This window comes from Myripristis murdjan, chromosome 18 (assembly GCF_902150065.1).
Source record: "Myripristis murdjan chromosome 18, fMyrMur1.1, whole genome shotgun sequence".
In the NCBI taxonomy this organism is placed as follows: domain Eukaryota; kingdom Metazoa; phylum Chordata; class Actinopteri; order Holocentriformes; family Holocentridae; genus Myripristis; species Myripristis murdjan.
The window spans coordinates 441,910-448,638 of NC_043997.1; the positions used below are offsets into that span (position 1 = coordinate 441,910).

Consider the following 6,729-nt stretch of genomic DNA (forward strand, 5'->3'; position numbering starts at 1 on the left):
CATTAAACATTACAAATATTAAACATCACAAACATTACAAACATTAAACATCACAAACATCACTAACATCAAACATCACAAACATTACAAACATCAAACATCACAAACATTAAACATTACAAACATTAAACATCACAAACATCAAACATCACAAACATTGAACATTACAAACATCACAAACATCAAATATCACAAACATCAAACATCACAAACATTAAACATTACAAATATTAAACATCACAAACATTACAAACATTAAACATCACAAACATCACTAACATCAAACATTACAAATATTAAACATCACAAACATCAAACATCACAAACACTAAACATCACAAACATCACAAACATCACAAACATCAAACATTACAAATATTAAACATCACAAACATCAAACATCACAAACACTAAACATCACAAACATCACAAACATCACTAACATCAAACATTACAAATATTAAACATCACAAACATCAAACATTACAAGTATTAAACATCACAAACATCACAAACATTAAACATCACAAACATCACTAACATCAAACATTACAAATATTAAACATCACAAACATTAAACATCACTAACATCAGACATTACAAATATTAAACATCACAAACATCAAACATTACAAATATTAAACATCACAAACATTAAATATCACAAATATTAAACATCACAAACATCAAACATCACAAACATCAAACTTCACAGTGTTGGCTCTTAATATCTGATTTAAAGGGTTAGCCCTAACCTGTCTGTCCACCTGCCTGTCTGTCTATCTGTGTGTCTGTCTCTCTTCTTGTCTGTCTGTCTGTCTGTCTGTCTGTGTCACTTCTCAGAAACCAGCTCAGAGCTGCAGGATGTGGATGAATAAATAGATGAAGGTTTACAGAAAAAAGAGGAAGTTTCAGAGGAAGTTCAGCAGCACTATGTGTGTGTGTGTGAGAGAGAGAGAGAGGGACATGTAACACTACGACACTTTATAATTAGTAACTATGAGAGAGGGTGTGTGTTACTGAGGTCATTTTCTCCAGCGACGTCCAGTTTGACAAAAGTCTCTGCCTGCAGTGAAATGGCTGCTATGGGGGCCAACATCATCACACAGGAATCAAATGTGGCTCATTGAATCCACAAGAGTCTCAGCTTTCCAGTCAAAGCAACTGATGCAGCTCCAAGACTGTTTAGGCCCCAGTCTGCACACACACACCATTTTACAACAGGCCACAAGAACACATGTGGACTGCAGGCTTTGGGGCCCAAACTGCATGGGATTAGCAGAAGGTGGGCGTGTCTGCAAAGGGGAGAGAACCCATTTTCATTCACACAGCTGGAGGTCAGAGGTCAAGGGACCCTGACAGACTTGACAGTTTTTCCCTTGTCAAAATGTAGCTGAACATTGGAGCGAGGTTTAGCCACCTTAGTGACACCAGAGGTATCGATGGAGTCCTCAGGTCCTCCTTCCCTCCAGCCTCAAAATGAGCCACCTACAGCCTCTCAAATACAGCATGTCGGCGTGCAGCTGAAGAGGTTAAACTCTGGGTAAGAGCTGGTCCTAAAAGGGCCTCCCTGGAGGAGGAGACCTTGTATCTCTGTGGGACCTCCAGGCTCAGCGGAGGACAAATAAATACATAAATAAATAAGGACTTTATGTTATTTTTGTTTGAAGGAGCAGATCTGTCCACAGCTGAAGACTGAAGTCTGTAAAGTCTGTAAGTTTTCTTGGTTATTGGTGAACTAAACTCAGACTGATCCCAGGAAGAAGAGGCAGCATAGATCTGCTGTGACCAGATCAGCTCACCTGTTCGTTTCCTCCACAGCAGCAGTCCTCCAATCAGCAGCAGGACCAGCAGGACCACAGACAGGACCACGCCTAAAACTACAGGGAGAGGGACCGGGGAGGGGGAAAGGGGGGCTGTTTGGTTGGAGGAGGGGGTTGAGGTGGGAGGCAGGGGGGGAGGAAGAGGACGAGCTGGAAAACAAACCAGGACAAACTCCTTCAGGAAAATGATGCAGATGGTTAGCAGGTTAATTCATATCTTTAAAAACATCTGTAATGTAATAACTGTCATGTGATATGAACAGGAAGTGAAAGTGAGGGTCCTGACCTCTGACAGACAGCCAGCTCTCTGCTGAATCTCCAACAAGATCAATACGACACCTGTAGAAACCTTCATCAGACTGTTGGACTGGACTGATGGTGAAACCTGTTCCAGGTGCAGCTGCACTGAAGGTTTTGTTTTTGTAGTAATCAGCTGGTTCGCTGGAACCATTCTTGGTTCTACAGAACAGAGTGACATCACTTCCCTCCATCACAGGAAGTGCAGGAATATCCAGGATCACCTGACCACCTGGACGACACAGGAACAAGGAGACACAAAGAGACATGCTGACATGTAGGCCTCGTTCAGACTGCCGGCTCATATCCATCCAGACTGACTTTACAGAGTCTGGAACGCTAAAAACCACCACAGGTTTGAAACGCAACTCTGAGTCTCAGTCTGGACGCTCTGGATCTCAAACTGGATTTCAAAGTGTGTGTGTTACGTCGCTCGCAACGCGACACACAACGGCAGCGTCAGCTCTAAGTGACAGAAGCGCATGAGGGCGGCTGCTGTTACCATGGATACCTTAATGACTCTCGGCCTCCTCTTTTGATGTGACGGAGACGTTCTGCACCGCCGCTGTTTGGAGACGATGGATCTTCATGGCTCCGAGGTGATGAACCGCCTCCAGCATGGAGAAACTGATGCAGGCACATAGGAGCCTATAACCTGTATAATCTGTATGACCTGTATAATCGGTGTCATCTGTATAATCTGGATTATCTGAATAACCTGTAGGACCTGTATGACATGTATAATCTGTATAATCTCTATGACCTATATAATCTGTCTAACCTGTATAATCTGTATGACCTGTATAATCTGAATAACCTGTATGACCTGTATAATCTGTATAACGTGTATAATCTGTATGACTTGTATGACCTGTATAATCTGTATTATCTGTGTAATCTGTATTATCTGAATAACCTGTATGACCTGTGTAATTTATATAATCTGTATAATCTGTATAATCTGGCTGGACTGGGCTCATTTTTTGGTGCAGAATGACAGAAGCAGGTCTCTGGTGTTGCTGCCTGCCAACAGCAACATGGCTGCTGAGTTTCCATGCTTACCATATGCAAATACACAACATGAACACTGACTGAGCGCGTGCACGCACGCGCGCACACACACACACACACACACACACACACACACACACACACACAGTGGTCAGGAGGTCAGATACTGTACCAGTTACAGTGATGTGGACCTTCTCAGAGCTTCTCGCTCCGTCTGAACTCTCACACCAGTAATCTCCACTGTCTGATGGGTAGATGTCTGACACCGTGCAGGAGGAACCATCAAGTCTCCCAAAGCCTCCAACACCTCCAACACCACACTCCTCAGGCTGAGCTCCTGTCCTCCTCTTCACCTTCCATCCTGAAGAACTCTCCTCATCCTCACAGCTCAGAGAGAAACCCCCTTGTTGAGCAAAGAACTGCTGTCTGTCTGGACGGACAATCAGAGAGACTGGAGAGGAAGAGGAGGACAGATTATCACAGGAATCTGTTATCAGGATTAGATCAGGAGTGACTGTTGTTTCACCTGAGCCAGCTCACCTGTCGAGTCCACCTGACCAGACAGCAGCAGCACAGACACACCTGAGGCAGGAGGGAGAAATCATGTTCAGAGGAGTGTATGTTCATGTTTACAGGTGTGTACAGCATAGGCGGAAATCCCAGGGGGGTTGGGGGGGCCAAGACCCCTCCATCCATAAAGTTTTCCACCGGCCAAGAGCCAAGCGGAGCCAAGTCAGAGCCACGTCATGACGTCAGCGGAAAACGTGACGTATTGAATGAATGAATGAATGATACTTTATTAATCCTTTGCAGGAAATGACATTGTCACGGCAGCTTCATCACAACACACATCAAACTGCACACTCATACAATCCAGTGGCTGTGTTTTTTGAAGAATAGTTTGATGTAGTTGGATTATTGAAGGTATTTCCTCTAGTTTTAGAGGTTATTATGAGTTTCTACTGCTTGTAAACCTACTTTAATGGACTGTAGTGGAATTGGAACAGTGAGTAAAGAAATTTGGTCAGAGGATTATTGCTTTTAATAGGGTTATTTAAAAAAAATATGAACATGCTGAGGACAACAGGGCTGAACGGCAAATTTCAAAGGAGCATAAGAGAGAAAGAGGGAGGTACAGTCGTGTCGGACAGCAATTTTTTCATGTCCCCCCCAGGACTCTCTGAAATTTTGCTGTTTATTGTCCCCCCCAATAATGAAATGGGATTTTCGCCCCTGGTGTACAGGTCATATTTACAGGTGTGTACAGGTCATGATCTTTACAGGTGTATACAGTGTGTGTGTGTGTGTGTGTGTGTGTGTGTGTGTGAGTAACATCCACCGTCACATAATGAAGGAGCTGTCAGTGTGTGAGTGTCAGTGCAGTGGGATTCAGTCCTGATGAACCCTCCCTCACATCCTTCCTTCACCTCATGATCTCTCTTTTTTAATCTTCCATCAGACTGGTGGTGGCGCTGCGATGGCAACAGGCAGAGAACGTCTTGTTGAGTTTTTGTTATTTGACTGTGAGGGTTAGAATCAGTGACTACGTGAATGTTTGTCCTGTTTGGAGGTGATCAAAGTGGAAACTGAAGCAGTAAAAGCCCAGTTTTCATGTTGAGGAAGTGCCAGTTGAGTCACTGATAGCAGCATCTGGGACACACAGAGGTGAGACTCTGCAGTACGGCAGTGATGATCTGTTGTTATTACACGCAGCCATGTCCTGCCAGTGGACATACAGGGAGGCCGGCTTGATTTATCTGACAGAAACCTGGCTCGACAACACGATCGCGGACTCAGAGCTCTATAGCATTAAATCCAGGGAACAGAACCAAGGTCAAACTCATTCAAATCAGACTGAAAAAGCAAGTGAAAGCAGCAAAGGTACAGTACAAGGAGAGAGTTGAGAAACTCCAAAGCCCGGGATGCGAGGTGTTAAAACACTGGCTCGCCTTCTCAGTTACAATTCAGCATCATCCAATATCCAGACCAAAGACAGTTTCAACATGGCAGAGGACCTCAACCAGTTCTACCGCAGGTTTGACCTCCCTGATCACTCACGGGACAGAAAGTGTCATGACTCCTCCGGCAAGTCCCCAGTATTAAGGTCCCTCACTGCAGACAACTTCCAGTTTCCTGTTCCCTCAGCACACCTGTTCCTCATTCCCCCTGATTACCACTCACCTGTTCCTCATTCCAGCCTTATCACCTTCATTATCTGAGCCCTCTGTTTACTCTCCCTCAGTGTCAGATAGCTTCATGTTACGACTCTGCAGCGTTTTCCCTCGTGTTTCCAGCCGGCCTTGTGCACCGACCTTCGCCTGCCTCGTGATTCTGATTCTGCTGGTCGATTTGGACTTTGTTTGCCCAGTAAATAAACTTCTGGACTTTTTACAGACTCGTGCATTTGACTTCTTTGTTCTGTGGGCCTCACAGATGCCCCTTTTCCACCAAAAAGAACCTGGTGCTGGTTCGGTGCTGGTGCTAGAGCCGGTGTTTAACTGGTTCCAACAAAGAACCAGTTTGCTTTTCCACCAGCCAAGAGCCAAGCGGAGCCACGTCAGACCCACGTCAGACCCACGTCAGACCCACGTCATGACGTCAGCGTAAAACATTCAGTCCCATCACTCTGGAAATCTTCAACTATCTGTCTAGAAGCCAAAAAGAGAAATCCGCCTGCCTTAACGCCTGTGGCCCTAACATCCTTGGTCATGAAAGGCTCTGGGCGGCTCGTTCTCCCACTGCAGGAGGACATCAGTGTACATGCTGACCCTCTTCAGTTCAGTCCTAATGTTGCTGTGCTGTTCCTGTACCCATCTTGAGAACTGGTCATTCTCACCTTTCAACAAAACCGTGAAACCAACTCCAAGTGTCAGCAGCCGTTTTTTCTTTCTCAGGAAACAGACTTCAGGCTCACCAACCAGCCCTTTTAACAAATGCCTCATTGAATCTGTGGTCACCTTCAGTATCTCAGCCCGGTTTGGTTCACTATCTAACATCCATCACAGCAAAACAAAATCATAACAATGAGCAGTGAAATAATTGGCCCTGAGCAGGAAGCGCTCATCAGCATTTGCAATAGAAGAACTAAACAGAGAGGACCTCAGATAGCCTCAGACACCACACACACTTTTCTCAGCCAACACAGTCTTACCCTCAGACCCATGAATGCCTGCTGTATTTATCTGTATGTTCTTTTAATGCCGCTGTTTTTAAATTTTTTAAGCATTGGTATGTTCCTGTTGTGTTGAGGGTTTGGGTATTTATGTATGTTTTTGTTGTATGTATTTGCACTGCTGAAGTTCTGAACAGATAAATAAAGTTCATTGAATTGACTAAGCTGCAGTGTAACTGTTATCACCGGCCATCCCACACCCAACCTCACCGAGCTCAACCACAGAGCAGTCACACGCCTCGCACGAACAATAACCAACGACCCCGATCACCCTCTCCACCCACAATTCACTCTGCTGCCGCCTGGAGACTCTGAGATGGCGACGGGCACGCTTCAGTAAGAGCTTTGTCCCGTCTGCCATCTCAGCACTCAACAGATAAGCTGTATGGAGCCAGCCCTCCTGAGCGTTTTGGTTGTTCAGTGTCT

At 44.9% G+C, this 6,729-nt stretch overlaps 1 long non-coding RNA gene across 1 annotated transcript in view; it reads right to left on the bottom strand.

Moving 5' to 3' along the window:
• The window catches only part of LOC115376743 (uncharacterized), a 5,743-nt gene extending 3,840 nt beyond the window's left edge, over window positions 1-1,903 (bottom strand). Inside the window, exon 1 of the long non-coding RNA XR_003929835.1 lies at window positions 1,803-1,903. This is a non-coding gene — a long non-coding RNA (uncharacterized LOC115376743). The remainder of the gene's footprint in view (window positions 1-1,802) is intronic.
• Window positions 1,904-6,729: the final 4,826 nt, after the last annotated feature.